This window comes from Protopterus annectens, chromosome 2.part1 (assembly GCF_019279795.1).
Source record: "Protopterus annectens isolate FY-2018-M chromosome 2.part1, PAN1.0, whole genome shotgun sequence".
Taxonomy (NCBI): Eukaryota; Metazoa; Chordata; order Ceratodontiformes; family Protopteridae; genus Protopterus; species Protopterus annectens.
The window spans coordinates 874,367,540-874,386,529 of NC_056729.1; the positions used below are offsets into that span (position 1 = coordinate 874,367,540).

The 18,990-nt window shown below is 38.5% G+C and overlaps 1 protein-coding gene across 2 annotated transcripts in view; it reads right to left on the reverse strand.

The window, feature by feature from the left end:
• Window positions 1-18,990, reverse strand: part of ASB5 (ankyrin repeat and SOCS box containing 5) — a 685,704-nt gene that overhangs the window by 399,920 nt on the left and 266,794 nt on the right. The gene's annotated exons all lie outside the window — the stretch shown is intronic.

Genomic DNA, 18,990 nt, shown 5'->3' on the forward strand with positions numbered 1-18,990 from the left:
CATTATAAATTGGGTGAATCAGTTACAAAAGTAACTCTAGCTAGATGGCTGAAAAATTCTATCTCCTTTATCTATAACAAATTGAATCCTCCCTTGCCAAAACCATTAAAGGCTCATTTAATCAAATCTATGGCAACTTCTGCTGTATTCCAGTCTAGAACTTCTATGGATGATATATGTGCAGCTGCAACATGGTCAAATCCTTATATTATTATCACTCATTACAAAGTAGATTTGGTCTTGAGGGGAAGAGTAGCCTTTGGCTCAACTGTACTAAGAAATATCTTTCCTCAGAGTCGACCCAGGAATTTAGGTAGCTGGGGACTCTGTCCCATTAATTGAGGAATGAATGAAAATTGACAACATCAGATAAGGAAGGTATGTGCTTACCATAACATTCTATCTGTGTTATCCATCTTCATTCTTCCACAACACACCATCCACCATCCCCCTCCATATTTCATAACAGACTTCTGGAGGAATGAGCTACTTCAGGACATGTATGTCCTTTGTATTGAACTCCAGTTATGGTGCTTCTTTTATTGGCTTCTTGTCAAGCTGCAAACAAGATCTGAGGGATGTTAGTGGTGGTGCATTATGGGTAGGGAAGGAGCTCAAACGTTCATTGGTTGCCATTAGCTAGTAAAATGGCGGAGATGGAGCTGAGGATTGAATCCAATCCCATTAGTTGAGGAAGAATGAAAATGGACAAAACAGATGGAACATTATGGTAATTACATAACGTCTTTTTTCTGACTAAATATGTCTGATCTTACATACTCATAGTGCCAAAAAGTCTGCCTTGCCTAAATTAAACTCCTTTTGCAGTTCTTGGAACAAGTGTATTTCATCTGATTTTACCCTTTGACCCTGTGAGAAACAAAAAGTGAAATTAACTTTCTTTATCCATTTTGCCACTGCAGCTGCCTGTTATTCCCATTAATTATTGCATAATGGGAGTATTTTATTCTAGTATCTGTTTGTCATTAAGGGCTTGCATGAAGCTTTGGAGATTCAGAAAGTTAGCCCATGTAATAAACCACTTCTGCAGCCCTCCAAAAAGAGATTTCTGAAATGCTGTCTGTAAACTGGGAGGTATGGGGTGTACTACATGTTAAGTCAGTATCTGTTTTAAGCTTGTTTTTCATGGTGGATCTCATTCACATAAAAAGCAGATAGTTCAACATTTGCCTGTGTAGATCTTTTTTGTGCTTCAAGACTAATTATGTCAGTTTCTGGATTATATATTATCAGGACCCATTAGATGCAGTGGGGATATCACTAAGCACATAAAAGCATGATTGGATAGTAAACAAGCTTTGGCGTTTTCCCTTAGCAGCAAGTAATATGAATTGTGTTCAACAATAATGGATCAGCAAACTCAATAAATAACTAGAGAAGGAAGGGTAATAGAATAGCAAGAGGCTAACAAGACATTTGGGCTGCAGGCTACATACTGCTTCCCTATCAGGGTTGATATCAAACTATAGGCAAAAAGAAAGGGATTGGGGAATCTTAAGTGAAATACCTGCCCTAGTAGTTTTTGCTGAATCTAGAACAGAAGCTGCAGTTTAAAAAAGGATCATTAATAAGGCAAATAAAATATTGCACAGTAACTATAAGGAAGCAATCATAAGAGGTTAGAAAAATTTGGAAAAAAGAGATTGGATAAGCAATTCACAAAGAAGCAATGGGAGGACATATGTATGGCTCCCAAATATGCAATAAAGTCAAGAAGATTTAGGATTTTAAGTGTTTTCATAGGTATTGTTACACACTAGCAAACTCCAAAGAATTTTTCCTCTGGTAGATGGCAAATGATGGAGGTGTGGTGGGGACGAAAGAGGTAACTGGAAGCATATGGTTTGGTAGTATAATAAGCTGGAAGACTTTAAAAATTCCCTATAACATACCCTGTCAGAAATAGCAGGAAAGAAAATGGATTTAACTAAGGATATTAATTTTCTGAACTGGGATACAGAATCTGAATTGCCCAGACATTGTAAGGCCTTGTGAAGTTTAAGTCTGGTGGCTACCAAAAAAGCAGCTTCTAGAAAATGGAAATCAAAGTGTAAACCAATCATATTTGAAGTAGTGAATACTGTAAAAGACAAAAAAGAACTGGAAGGGGATCTTTAGAAAAGGGAAGGAGCAATTTACATAGAAAAAAATGGAAATTGTGGGAACAGTACATGCAGAATAATGTTTTGTAGAAAGAATGAGGTTTAAGGGAGACAGGAATTGACAAATTTATGTAATTTTGGATTGATTATATTGTACAAAAGAATATATGTGATCTATAATGTTTGTAATTATGAACAAGTAAATATGGTTAGTTTTCTTGTGTATAAATATAAGTTTGCCTATGTTGCAAGTGATAATTCAATGAACGTGTAAAAAAACATGCATGGACCAACCTGAGTAGGTTTTTCCACAGTATGTTTATTTCCATAGCTCCTTAACCTTTTAGGTTAGGTATATTATGATATAGGTCTGTAGTGATACTGCCCTCAATGACTCATAAGACCAAGTCTTAGACAGCTGTAGCAGTCCTAATGGGAAGGTACATCAGTGATTTGTTCATGTTTGCCTTCTGCCCTGAGAGGTCATAAATTCGTCCAGAGGAAAGCTTATTATTTTCACATTATTCTCATTGTTAAGGGACAGAAGTATACAGTTATCAGTGAACATTAACGCATCCACCTCCGTCGTATTACAGTTTGCCACTTTCAACAATATGCATACTAGACGTTCTAAGGCAAGAATAATCAGGAAGGGGAACAGATGATACCCTTGTCTTGAGTATACTTTAAATAGAAGATGCTGAAGAAAGATTCTGTAGGACGGGAATTCTGTCCAGTATCATGTCCTACCCTAACTATACATCAAATGAGTCGGGGAAAAATGAAATGCCTAAGAACCTTACAAACATTAGCCCATTCTCCAAAGTCAAACTCCATCTCAAAATCCATAGAGAAGACTGTGTTAGGCAGTCACTCATTCTTACACGACTGTAGCACATTGTTCAAGGTTCTGACATGGACCACACTTGACCTGCCCATATAAATCCAGCTTAGGCAGAAGAAATCAATTTAGGGAAAAACTGATGAACATATAATCCTATAGCTGATGTGAATATGTCAATATGTTGGCCTCTGTGGTTATCAAGAAACCAATCTAAAGCTTGATAGAAAGGTGACATTCTTCCATGGGATGGAGAGAACCACAATGACTGAAGTTATCATGGTGAAAATTTATACTACTTCTTTCTAGACCTAGTACAGGGTCTGATGGTATGATATTTATCATCTTTTATAATTCCTTTATTGTGACTTCAGCTTCTATCAAACCCTTTTCCTGCTCCCCAGAAATGATGGATTATGGGTTACATACCTTCTGAAGCAATCCTACAGATATTCGGGTACCACCAAAATCCACACATAGAAACACAAAAACATTTGCAGAGGCTCTCAGTAATAGTCTGCTCAAGCAACAGAGACCTCCAAAGCAGAAACGCAAGCAACCTCTACCCCCAACACAACCCAAATGACACATAGCCCTCAGACTCAGTGTGCCAATAAACCACAGCCCATAAGGCAAGCCAACGTACCCAACACACTAGTCATAGGTGACTCTATAGTCAGGCAGACTGATGTCCCACTAAACAAGGAGAAGGTTACTGTCAGCTGCCTGTTGGGTGCCAGGATCCACCACATAACCCACGCACTCAGGTCACTCCACAACAAGTACAAATATGACTCTGTCATTGTCCATGTTGGTATGAATGATCTGAGACATACTTCCCTTGACTACATGAAAAGAGACATGGAAGACCTCTCCGATCGTGTAACCCAGGCAGGTATGACCCAAGCCCTGAGTAACATCCTGCCATCACCCAGAATGATACCGCAGTACAAGGACAAAATGATTGACTTCAACAATTGGCTAAGCTTTTGGTGTCATTCTAAGGGGATCCAGTATCTGTCTACCTGGGATGACATGGTTGACAGAACATGATGCTTTGCCAGAAATGGCCTGCACCTGTCACCCCTGGGACTCTGGATATTGGCTAAGGCTCTTGCTGCCCCTATAGTGTCTTTTTTAGGCAAGGTTCAAATGACAAATTCACCACCTTAACAGGAACAGGCAATCAAAAACTGAGGGTAACGCTACTCAATGCTAGAAGTCTAAATCTCAAAATGCACTCACTCTAGGCACTCCTTAAAATGGAGAACATTGATATCTGTGCAGTGACTGAGACCTGGTTCAAGGCTCTAGAGAGCACCCCTGCATTACCAGGCTATAACTCATACCACACTTTTCAGCCATCTAACCTGGACCAGAACACCAAAGGCAGTCCATATTCATTAAGGATATCCACACCTCCAGGCTAGTTGCGCAGCATAATGCATCTGAGGTTATCCAAGTGCAGCTAACTCTGGGCAAAACTGCAATCCAAATTGTAGCTTGCTACAGATCCCCCACCATGCCCCAGGATTCCCACTACTCTTTTCTTGAAATACTGGAAAATATTAGGGTTTAACCAAACACCCTAGTAATGGGTTATTTCAACTATCCCACCATTAACTGGAAAAACTACTCATGTACCAACTCCTTCACTCAACGCTTTCTGGAATTCATAAATTCCAATGCCCTGGATCAACTTATCCACACCCCCACCATGGGCAACGATATCCTAGACCTAGTCAATACCAACATGAGTGACCGGTGTTCCACACCTGAAGTCAACTCCTCGTTGGTCAGATCTGACCATAAGTGAATCACCCTAGATATCCACATCCCGCCCCCAACCTCATTAAGGAAATCACAGAAAAAAATTTCTCCAAAGCCAACTTCATGCTTCTTAAGACAGAAGTGGTGAACTTCATGACACCCATGCAGATGGACAATACAGTTATGACTGCTGAATCCTACACAGATGCACTCTATAAGCACTTACACAAGTGCATTGATTGTGCTATCCCAAACAGAACCAAGACACTATCCTCCAAAAAAAGGAAGCCAATCTAGTGGTCCCCTGCCATAAACAAACTCTACAACAGAAGGAAGAAACTTGCAAAAGAGAGTAAAATCCATGAGTGGAGGAGCTTCCTGATCAGCCTCAGTAAGAAGCTGAGATCCCTTATAAGATCCTCCAAAGCTAGCTATGAAAACAACATCACCACTGATTCTAAGGGCAACCACAAAGCATTCTTTAGTTATGTCAAGAATCTCAATGGCAACACCCAGATATGCTCTGAGTTACAGCACAATGGCACGAAAATTACAGAACCAACTGATATTGCCAACATTCTGGCAGATAGGTTCAGTGCTAACTTTACCCCCCTCTCACCCCCTAAGGGGCCCATATCTATACAGGAAGAATGCACAGTCCCTGCAATCACATCTATGCAGGTAAAAGCTGCACTCTGTAAAACCAAAAACACAGCATCCATGGGACCAGACAACATCCCGGGCTGCATTTTGTACGAACTTCAGAACGAACTAGCTTCCCACCTAAGCACCATGTCCAATCATAGTCTCACATCAGGCTTTGTGCCCACTGAATGGCGCACAGCAACAGTTATCCCACTCCACAAAGGGGGAGCCACCACTGATCCTGGGAACTATCACCCTATTAGCCTGACGAGCATGGTCTGCAAGGCCATGGAACGTATCATCATGGAACTCATAAACAAAGACATTGGTAACTTCCAAACTCTGAACCCCACCCAGTTCGGGTTTGTGAAAGGCAGAGCATGCCTTCTGAACCTGATTGACTTCTTTGAGGCAGACACCAAAGCCGTAGATAAGGGTAAGGTGGTTCACACAGCCTATCCTGACCTTGCCAAGGCTTTCAACACCATCCCCCATTCTGGAATTATAGCTAAACTCACTAAACTAGGTATAAATCCCTAAATCATAAGATGGGTTGCCAACTGGCTCACTGACAGAATCCGCACTGTAAAAGTTGCAGACTCCAAATCTGACTTCAATCCAGTGACAAGTGGAGTACCACAGGGTTCAGTCCTGGGATCTCTCTTGTTTGGTATCTACTTCTCTGAAGTACAGGCTAACACAGAAGGCCTCTGGTTAATGAAGTTCGCAGATGGCTGCAAACTAGGAGCCATAGTCGAGTCCCCAAATGAAGGGGGGCATCCTACAGAAGGGCCTCTCTGAGACAGATGCCTGGTGTCAGAGGCAAGGCCTCAAGCTCAATGCCAAAAAGTGCATTGTCATCTCCTTTGGTAAAAACTCTGTACCCATGAACTACCACATAAACGGCAGTCTATTTAATGCTGAATGTGTGATAAGAGACCTTGGGACCCAGGTGGACAGTAGTCTCTCCTTTGATAATCACATCGCCACAGTAGTCAGAAAATCCTTCTATGTGACACACCTCATCACAAAAGGGTTCTCATCCAGGAAAAATGAGGTCATTGTTCCCCTCTACTCAGCACTCATTTCGACCCATTATAGAGTACAACGCCCCTTTTGGAATGTACATCACAAGACATCTGCAGCAGCTGAAAAGGCCACAGAAGTACCTCACAAAGAGGATTACTGGCCTCAAACAGATGCCCTACACTAATTGTCTCAAAAACCTCCAGCTTTACTCTGTAGCATATTGCCTACTTGGAGGAGATCTCTGCCTAACATATGAAGTTATGTTAAACCCAGAGCTGTTGGACATGCTACACCTTAAGAAATCCCAATCCCTCCGAGCTACATGCTCTAGGGACCTAAACCTTGTCACCACAATAAACAGGACATGCTGGAAGGATAGATTCCTGTCCCAGAGACTTCCTATACTCTGGAACAAGCTACCCATCTATGTTAAGCAAAGTTCCTCATTAGCACTCTTCAAGAAAAATCTTGATGAGTGGATGGGAAATAGGAAATACACCCTGGGGATCACTTCTGTGGCTCTGCTCGACAGGGGAACAGGAATTTAACTTTCTTGAGTGGCATAAGCCAGGGAACCTTGTTGGCTAGGCTTACGTAGGCTCTTGGGCTGATAGCCTAGTGCCTACCTATGACCCTATGAGCCTAAGTATTGGTACATATTACAGTAACAACTCAATATCCTGCAGATCCCACAGATGGACCTACAGGATCTGTGGCACTATTAGTGTCACAGATTATGTAGATAAAAATATTGAGCTTCCCACACAGCTGTTCTTCTGCCCTCTGAAGCTAGTCAACTGATTTTTCCACAACAAATAACTTCATCGTAAAGTATTTGTTGTCACCCATTGCTTGAATCTACCTATTTTACATTTCTACTGCTGACTGTTTACTTCAGCTTCAAACAGAACCATTAATACTTCAACCTGAGGGTCTTTTTTTGCTGAACATTTACATTAAGAGGACTAAAGTTGTCCATCTTGTGGCAGAATGTATTCACCTGGTCTATATGAGCCACAACTCTTATCACAGGGGACTCCATTATATGACACACAGATGCCCCATCACCAGACTTGACAAGACATGTATGGTTAGTTGCTTATCTGGAGCCAGAATCCAACAAGTTACACATGCACTCAAATCTTTGTACCACAGTTATCAGTATACATCTATCATAGTCCATGTGAGCATAAATGACTTGAGATGTACCTCTGTAGACTATATGAAGAGAGAAATTATGGACCTCTATAAATATGTGTCTCAGAGAGGTATATGCCTTGCATTGAACAGCATTTTACCTTCACCCAACATGATGCCATAGTATGAACAAAAGATGACTGACTTTAACAACTGGCTTAGTTTCTGGTACCGGTCCAGGTGGATTCAATATCTGTCAGTTTGGGATAACATGGTCAACACACCACATTGCTTTGCCAAAGATGGCCTGCACCTGTCCCCCTGGGCTTCCAGATTTTGGTTAAAACTTTATCTACCCCCTTAGAACCCTTTTTTAGGCAATGCCAAAATTATAAACTTACCGACATAGTAAATAAAATCTAAATGAATCTAAAGGTGTTACTGCTCAAAACTAGGATCCCTAAGAACAAATTTCCACACTCTACAAGCTTTCCTCACTCTGGAGAATATAAACACCTATGCCATTACTGAGACGTGGTTTAAAGCCACAGAAAGTGCTCTGGCATTGCAAGGCTACAGTGCCTTCTACACATTTAGACTATCAGCCACACAGACAGGGACTAAAAATAGTAGTGATCTACATTAGCAAAAAATATACCTCAAAGATGGTTAAACATGGTGAATCCCTGGAGTTTGTCCACATGCAAATCACCCTAGATGGAGTCCCTTACCATATCTTAACAGGGTATAGGTCACCATCTATGTCACAAGAATCCCACAACTATCTAGATCTACTGGAATCACTCTGCATCCAGTCAAACACTCTATTCATGGGAGACTTTAATTACCCATCTATAGACTGGGAAACATACACTGACACCATCTTGCAGGCACAGAGTTTCCTGAATTTTATTAAAATAGATGCCCTTGATCAGTTAGTGCCCACTCCGACCAGAGGTTCAAACATAACATAGTCCTCAGCAATATGGAAGAGCACTGCATCCTCATCCCCACCATGTCATGTCCTCACTGATGAGGTCAGATCACAAAACTGTCCCCTTTGAAAAAAAAATTACTTGCAGAACTAAACGAAACTTGTTACAGTTAGGAACTATTTTAAAGCAAACTATATCCTATTAAGTGACAGTTTGTCAAAATTCAGTGCCTCGCCTAACCCTCATGTTCACAACAGTCTATGCAGAATTGTTCACAGAAACACTGTACAAACATGTAAATGGCTGTATACAGACTGTTGTATGTACCAGAAGTAAGCCCAAAACAAACGCACAAATCAAACCACTCTGGTGTACTCCTGATCTTAAAAGGGTATATAACAAAAGGAAAAATGTCATGACCAAAATCAGAAAGAGCAACTCTCATAATGACAAGAGCTCACTAATTAAACTAACAGGAAACCAAGAAGACTAATTAAATACAACAAGGCCAATTACAATGTCAAGATAGCCTATCAGAATAAAAACAACAACAAGCCTTCTACAGCTATGTCTGAAACCTCAAAGGTAACATGCAGCAGTGTTCTGAACTGGTAGTAAATGGTACCACCTTCACTGAGTAGGGTGACATAACAAGCCTGCTGCCTGATAAATTCATCTCAAGCCCCCCCTACCATCTGCCTGGAAAATCCCTACTAGCATAACACCACCAACTATTAGCACAGACCTGGAAGGCCAAACACACAGCCTCAGTGGGGCCCACCAATATCCCAGAATAACTCCTAAACAGCTTGAAACATCACTTATCAGGACCACTTGAGTCACTTTTTATCTACAGCCTCAAAACAGGTTACATAGCAAGAGAATGGAAGATAGCAATGGTTATCCCCTTTCAGAGAGATGGATCATCAAAACACTCAGGAAACTGCAAACCTATTAGTCTAACTAGTCTAATGTGCAAAGCCATGGAATGAATTATCATGGAAATGATCAACAAAGACACTGGCAACCTGCAGAAACTGGACCCATCCCAGTTTGATGATTTTGGGAGAAGGGAATACCTACTCAGCCTGGTACACTTTTTTGAGAAGGTAACCAAGGCAATGAATGGAAAATGGTGCATACCACCTACCTTAATCCACAAAGAGGCATGTCACCTGCAAAGCACCAGAAAGCTAAGTGCTAGGTTCACTCCTGTTTTGCATCTACTTCTCAGAGGTCAAGGCTAATGTCAAGGGCCTTGGGCTAATCAAGTTCACAGACAGCTGCAAATTGGGAGCTATCATAAATTCCTCCCATTGACACCAGTATACTGCAAAAAGGTCTAATGCAGATAAATGACTGGTGCCAAACTCATGGATTAAACCTCAATTCAAAGAAGTGCATTATAGTGATGTTTGGGAAAATATTACATTGACAAGGCACCCCTTAGCGTTATCCCAGTAATTACAGAGCTAGGAACATATGTTGACAATGTCTCTGGTCTTTGATCAACATGTAACCACGGTGGTAAAATGTCACTCTACATTGCCCAACTTTTGGGTAAGGGTATGACATCCAGGTCCAAGGAAATTATAGTACTACTCCACTCATTTCTTATCAGAACCATCATTAAGTACAATGCCCACTTAAACATGTACCTGACTAGGCATATGCAGCAGGTGGAATGCCTACAAAGGTCCCTCACCAAGGGAATCAAGGATATTAACACACTGTCATACACAGATCATCTCAGATCACTGTCTCTATACTCTTTCTCCTACAGGTTGTTTAGAGGTGATCTGTGCTTAGCATATAAGACATCCTCCGATCCAGCCATGATGGAGCTTTTGCACATCTGCAAAATGAACAGTGACAGAAACACTAGATCCAGGGATTTAATCTGTGCTTTCAACATAAATAGAATACGCTGGGAAGACAGATATTTGTCTCAAATGATCCTCATGCTCTGGAATAGACTCCAGCTCCATGGGAAGCAGAGTCCATCTGTAACCCTAATCAAATGTAACCATGACCATTGGATGGGAAATTGCAAATTCATCCTAGGGCTATCCCTCATGTCTCTTATAGATAAAGGACAATAGTAAACATTTCCTAACATATCTTCCCACTTGACTTTTTAGTAACCTCCTAACTAACATACTCCTCCTAAATAATATTCCCTCCAGTTTTCACACACATGTTACAAGGCGACTCAATTAGAGTGGGTTGTGCGGTTAGGCTTATACAAGCCCTGGGTTTCGTTAGCCTAATATACACCTATAAAGCTATGAACGTTGTTGCCACATTAAATTTGAGGTATGCTGTCAAGATCTGAAAAACGTATGGAATCACAGCATTTGTGTCAGTAAGAGTCATTCTCGAAATGTGCACTATTGTCCTCCCTTCCTACGGAAACCTGAATTCCACCATGCTTGGGATTTTTTATGCATCCACTGGTTGAAGGTAATTGAATGTCAAACACAGAAGAAACCTTTAGGATTATCTCATAGACCAAAACATATACAATTAAACCAAAGACTGGATACTCATGTTTTGCAATTTAATCACAGCATGGAATAACTATTTAAAAGTTTAATAGCTTCTCATTTTCAATCTTATCTTCTTGTGAATCCACCTCACAAAATGCTGACACATTCTGCTTGCCTGGAAAGTGATTTCCTACAGCAAATAAAATGTTTCCTTTTGAAAATGGAAAAAAAATTGATTTGAATCTGTAAGAAATCTTATTTGTAGCATTCATGATGTAAACTACAAAATATGCATTGACTGTATGATGGCAGAGTGCTACTGATGGGCATCAGAACATCATGAATGTTGCATTAATTCATATTGGAGCTGTACTCTTGCATATGCACATACAAAGCAATATGCCAACATATAGCATACATGGCCTACAGAGAACATTACAATACTGTTTAGTATTGAAAATATTGAGACTTACATATGGACCATGTGATGCAGTTTTCCTTAAATGAGGGACATTTTTGTCATGATATAACTAAAAAGATACGCTGAGTAAATAAATCCTATCTTGTTGTAGGTTGGCGCTCGGGTCTGTGAATAAAGAAATAATCAATAGAAGGAACAACTGGACCCAAGCGTTAGCAGGTGCTGGCACTTCCAAAATGTAAAATCCAACAAAAACGATATAAGACAGATGTATTAAAAACCACTATTTATTCCAGAAGATAAGCGCTTTCGCATTGCTGCTTCATCAGATCTCAAACAATTATGCATAGTATGCGTCACATTAAATACTCTAGAAAACAAATCAACACTTCAACAAACTGCTGAAATCCATTAGCATTTTAAAGAAAAACGCTCTCATTAACTTTTCTAAAAACAAGAACCTATTAGACATAACTTATGAATAATGATCCACACAGCAAATATATGTTGATTAAACATGTATACTAAGATATGAATTCTAAAAGTGATGGATGTTAAAAACTATTTGTTCAAACTAAAATGATCATGTAAAAAATCAAAATACACAGTAAAAACATCTATACTGATTAACTCATACATACTGAAGGATTGTATGAAATTAAAATGCATATATGAAAAGATAACATTGGAGCAGCTCAACAAAGAATCTAGATTATATGATATAATATTATTAAAAAATGGATTATGAAATATTATTATGCAGGAAAAAACTTTATATGCATATAAAAATGTGATACAATAAACTGCACATACTAAACAAGAGGTAGAAATATACGAACCAGGTCAATAAACAATGGCTTACACATGAAGATGGTAATGTGAAAAGAAAAAGTAAACATATCCTATGCTGTCCATTTATTTAACATTTCTTCTCTGCTTCAATTTTGGTCTGATTGAGGCCCTTTCATTTAAACCAGAGCCTCTATCAGCCTTCAGTGTCATTATCCATTCTGTTTCTTTCCCTTCAGTGTATGTTCTGATGTCACCACCTCTAGGGTTGGGATATATCACTTCCAAGACTTTAAAATAAAACTTATGTTGTAAGTTTGTCAAAGTAATATGCTTGGCCAAGGCATTATGTAAACTACCCTTTCTCATATGGTAAATATGCTCTCTCATTCTGTCTCTAAGTGGACGGTTGGTTTTACCAACATAGAACGAGGAGCATAGTTGACATTTGGCCACATAGACGACATGTGATGTCATACAATCTGCTGTAACAGAAGTATAATAATGCTTATAGCTATCTGGATGGAGAAAACCAGGTGTGCTGTCTATATAGCAACAAAAGTTGCAATGTCCACATTGTTTCATGTAACCATCTCTCGTGTTGGTATGGGTGTTTGTGGTGTAACAAAGCCTCCTTTTTAAATTGTTCTTATTCCTATATGCAAATCTAGGATGGTCTCCAACTATGTTTTTAATGTCATCGTCTACATGCAAAATATCCCAATGTTTGCCAAATAATTCTCTTAATGAAAGATGATCAGATGAGAAATAGGTACAAAACCTTGGGTATTGTGTAGCATTTGTGTTGGGAACCCTCGAAAGGGTTGGATCATGTGGTCCAAAGAATGGTATACCTGTACTAGATCTTAATTCAGATGCATCACTAAGATGTCTACTGATCTCTTTGTTACTGTAGCCCCTGGAAGAAAGTCTATTCCTTAAATCATTCAACTCTATCTCAAACCCAGACCCCGTAGGATTGAGTCTGGATGCTCTGATGGCTTGACCTCTTATAATGTTCTTAAACACTTGAGGTGGATGCATACTTGATCTAAGCAGGAGATTATTACTGTGACAACTTTTGCGAAAAACTCCTGTGTTAATAATATTGTCATCAAGCCTCTCTATATATATATCAAGGAATTCTATCCTATATTGTGATTGATTCATTGTAAATTTAAGACATGTAGTCAGGGCATTCATAGAAGTGTGCATTAACTCTAGTTGCTCCAAGGTACCTCTCCACAAAATAAAAAGATCATCGACGAAACGTCGATAGAAAACAACATGCTGTTCAAAAAACTCCTCTTAAATAAAATATGCTCTTCCCAATAAGCCAAATACATATTGGCGTAGCTATTGGCACATGAATACACACCTCAGAAGACGCTGAGGAAAATGTGGACGGGCAAACGCTAGTTCACAACATCTCTCATTCTATTCTAACTGTAGATGAAGTTCGTTTATTAGATAAGGGGTTAAACTTCATACCCAGGTCTCAGAGTCAGTTGACAGAATCTATCTTAGATCTGAAGATTTTTTGTAGAAATGTTATGCTTAAATACATGTTTAAAGACACTACTCAGAGCAATATTGGGTTTAAATTTAAAAATCTTAGTGACTTTACACCTACTAACCACCCTTTAGTAGAGGCATATATGAGATTGACAGAGGAAGAACTTTACAGCTATTATGAGAGTAGAACTATAAATAAGCAATGTTTTAGAAAGGATAATCTTACATACAGAGAAAGGGCCAGCCTTAAGAGGCTACAAAACAACTCAAACATAATGATTAGACCCGCAGACAAAGGTGGGAAGGTAGTTGTTATGGATACTTCTGACTATTTTGAATCAATGACATCCATGTTGGGTGATGATTTTTATGAACGAATTACATCACAGGATATTGAATCTACGATCAGACATGTGCATGACACCGTACATGACATATTTATGGGTCAGCTGATAGATAAGGAGTTGTATGAATATCTTGTTGTCCTTCATCCCATGATACCGACTATACATGGCCTCCCGAAAATACATAAGAACTCAGTTCACCCACCCATGAGACCGATAGTCTCAGGTCGAGGGTGGGTGACTGAGCACTTATCTGTTTATGTTGAGAAACATCTTAGACAAGTGTTAAATTTAAATAACATTGTCTTAAAGGACTCCAAACAGTTCCTACTTGACTTGTATGACTGTACCAAAGACAAGACCATCACGTTTGAGTATTTTTTTGTCACTTTCGACATTCAGTCTTTATTTACAGTTATACCAAATAGCTCTGGGCTATCACATGTCACTGATTATCTTAAGGAACATAGTAATTACACGCCTATGAAGATTGATTTGATAACTTGTTTCCTTGAGTTGGTTCTGGAGAACAATCTTTTCATGTTTAATGAGTGTGTCTATAGACAGAAAGATGGCGTAGCTATGGGCACACCATGTGCCAATAGCTACGCCAATATGTATTTGGCTTATTGGGAAGAGCATATTTTATTTAAAGAGGAGTTGTTTGAACAGCATGTTGTTTTCTATCGACGTTTCGTCGATGATCTTTTTATTTTGTGGAGAGGTACCTTGGAGCAACTAGAGTTAATGCACACTTCTATGAATGCCCTGACTACATGTCTTAAATTTACAATGAATCAATCACAATATAGGATAGAATTCCTTGATATATATATATAGAGAGGCTTGATGGCAATATTATTAACATAGGAGTTTTTCGCAAAAGTTGTCACAGTAATAATCTCCTGCTTAGATCAAGTATGCATCCACCTCAAGTGTTTAAGAACATTATAAGAGGTCAAGCCATCAGAGCATCCAGACTCAATCCTACGGGGTCTGGGTTTGAGATAGAGTTGAATGATTTAAGGAATAGACTTTCTTCCAGGGGCTACAGTAACAAAGAGATCAGTAGACATCTTAGTGGTGCATCTGAATTAAGATCTAGTACAGGTATACCATTCTTTGGACCACATGATCCAACCCTTTCGAGGGTTCCCAACACAAATGCTACACAATACCCAAGGTTTTGTACCAATTTCTCATCTGATCATCTTTCATTAAGAGAATTATTTGGCAAACATTGGGATATTTTGCATGTAGACGATGACATTAAAAACATAGTTGGAGACCATCCTAGATTTGCATATAGGAATAAGAACAATTTAAAAAGGAGGCTTTGTTAAACCACAAACACCCATACCAACACGAGAGATGGTTACACAAAACAATGTGGACATTGCAACTTTTGTTGCTATATAGACAGCACACCTGGTTTTCTCCATCCAGATAGCTATAAGCATTATTATACTTCTGTTACAGCAGATTGTATGACATCACATGTCGTCTATGTGGCCAAATGTCAACTATGCTCCTCGTTCTATGTTGGTAAAACCAACCGTCCACTTAGAGACAGAATGAGAGAGCATATTTACCATATGAGAAAGGGTAGTTTACATAATGCCTTGGCCAAGCATATTACTTTGACAAACTTACAACATAAGTTTTATTTTAAAGTCTTGGAAGTGATATATCCCAACCCTAGAGGTGGTGACATCAGAACATACACTGAAGGGAAAGAAACAGAATGGATAATGACACTGAAGGCTGATAGAGGCTCTGGTTTAAATGAAAGGGCCTCAATCAGACCAAAATTGAGCAGAGAAGAAATGTTAAATAAATGGACAGCATAGGATATGTTTACTTTTTCTTTTCACATTACCATCTTCATGTGTAAGCCATTGTTTATTGACCTGGTTCATATATTTCTACCTCTTGTTTAGTATGTGCAGTTTATTGTATCACATTTTTATATGCATATAAAGTTTTTTCCTGCATAATAATATTTCATAATCCATTTTTTAATAATATTATATCATATAATCTAGATTCTTTGTTGAGCTGCTCCAATGTTATCTTTTCATATATGCATTTTAATTTCATACAATCCTTCAATATGTATGAGTTAATCAGTATAGATGTTTTTACTGTGTATTTTGATTTTTTACATGATCATTTTAGTTTGAACAAATAGTTTTTAGCATCCATCACTTTTAGAATTCATATCTTAGTATACATGTTTAATCAACATATATTTGCTGTGTGGATCATTATTCATAAGTTATGTCTAATAGGTTCTTGTTTTTAGAAAAGTTAATGAGAGCGTTTTTCTTTAAAATGCTAATGGATTTCAGCAGTTTGTTGAAGTGTTGATTTGTTTTCTAGAGTATTTAATGTGACGCATACTATGCATAATTGTTTGAGATCTGATGAAGCAGCAATGCGAAAGCGCTTATCTTCTGGAATAAATAGTGGTTTTTAATACATCTGTCTTATATCGTTTTTGTTGGATTTTACATTTTGGAAGTACCAGCACCTGCTAACGCTTGGGTCCAGTTGTTCCTTCTATTGATTATAACTAAAAAGATGCTATATATCTGGTTACAAAGGGTGTTGTTATTGCTGTATGGTGATCTTTGTGGTGTATCTGTATATAGTATGCCATTGACATAAACTGGAAAATTACATAACTATGACAAGATGTTACAGACAGTGCACTGTGGCAATAACTGCTGCTAACTGTCATGTCCCAGATATGCTAAGTGAATTTCGGAAAAACGTTGCATCTGAATAGTCAATCTTTTGTGTGACACCTTCTGCTCATAACACTCCACATAAGACATAGGTTTGTCATGCTGTTATAGTACAAATGGCTTCTGTAGCCCTAAAACATGACTGATTTGCAAAAAGAGTAGAGCAGGATGCAATACTTGGGCCTTGCTCCTTATGTTGCCCTTCTCTCTATAAGCTAAATGCTGGGATTCATAAGGCCAAAATTCTTCCTCATCTCATTGCGAAACTCATACTCTCACTACTTTTATGTCTCATAGATATTACGCCAGCTTGGAATTGTCATAAGCTTCCTGAAAAAAACAAACAAATGCAGTGGGAAATGGATATCTGCATCCCAGGCACCCCATATTTAGGATTTCTAATCCAAATTCTGCTTGTTCTCTCCCAGCAAATAGCATAAATACACCACCTACTACCTTCTGTCAAAACTGTATCTCAGTTTTCACATTAACTCTGGCAGCTGTTCATACTGGCCCACAAATATGAGAAAGCTGTTGTCGGATCTATGTTTCAAGCTAGGCCCTAGATGACCCCACTGTGGCTGGAATTCCTGTCACTACAGAGATGTCGAGCTTGTTAAGTATCTTGAAGCTGCGTATGTGAACTGCATTGTAACACATTTCAGGCTTGTTGCATCCTAAACATATGCTTTCATTTGCAAGAAAACTTAGTCTGCACCTACTTTCAATATTTACCCATCTCTTGTTACATTGCAAAGTCTCATGACAAGTAAGATTACAATTAACAATACCACTGCTCTGTTTAAGAGTGCTGTGCTATACATGTATGCTGAAATTGTGTCACAATTATGATGTAAATGCCATTTTCCCGGACTCAAACTCTTCAACCTCTGGGAAACGTTACCAGGGAAGTTATCTCTCTGCCATATCATTCTTCATATTTTTCCATTTACTTTTTGTGCATTACTGCATTCACCCCCTAAGTTTCCCATTTGGAAGGGTCTTCCTTAAATAAGGAATGTGACTTTTCTGTCTTTGAACCATATGTAATGCATTTCTTGCCCCATACCATGCATTTGTGGTTCTGGGGAGATAGCAGCCAACATTTTTATTGTTTCTGCACATATTGATTTCTTCCGGATGGTGCTACATAGCATGACTTGACAACTCATGATATCACATCTTCCGCAGTCCCAGAATTCATCATATTCTGGCGTTTGTCCATCTTTCATCTTCCAAGGTTACTATGATGAAATCTTACACATAGCATACTCAAGGGGAAAGAAACCGATGCATCATTTCCTCCTCACTTAGACCTCTGATGCAATAAATCCATAACTTAATCTTGGTTGCTAACATAACAGATAAAAGTATTTCAAATAAAAATCCCTTTTTAAATTTAACTTCATTAGCCATCAGACGTCCAAATGCAAATATTTAACATTCAAATTTGATTAAACAGAACAGCTTTTGCTATAAATCAATAGTTACAATATTAACTGGCTGTTTGAACAAAACCTAAAAACAACCATCTAAAATAGAAACACAACAGACACTTGATACTTCTGTGTGAATGTCAGAAAAAATATGTGAACCAGAGGCAATGTAAGCTACTTTTTATATCTTACAGTAAAAAACATCATTATATTCTGTTTTTCATATCTGTTTATTTATGAAAAACAATAAAACTAATTAAACATGCAATTGTTTTATACTGCATGGTGAAACCTGATTGAATACAAGCATGGTACAATAATACAGTTCTGCTTCAATACTGATATTTTCAGTAGTAATGACTAACTTTGCCTTCTGCTACAGTTAGCATTATAAAACAGATGATGGCATCTGTAAATGTAGCTAGTACATAAATAACAAAGAAGTGCACAAATGTGCTTGTTTAAAGTAACAATGGTCTAAGTGCATGTGGCAGAACAAACGTAAAATAGAAGAAATGTAAATCAGTGTGAACTGTCCTGGGACTCCAAGTATTTATTCTTGTACTGTTTACATTTTACAGTTATACAGTGTTGCAAAGCCTATGTATTTCTTACAGTGATTTTTGCTTCTGTGTTACTCATTGTTATTACTATTTTATATGTAACTTTGTTACTGGCATTGTATACCCAGGTTTTGGGTCTTTTCTTCCCAGGCTTCTGCTGAAAATGGGTTATCGAGCCAGTCAGAGTTTCCTGGTAAAGAAGC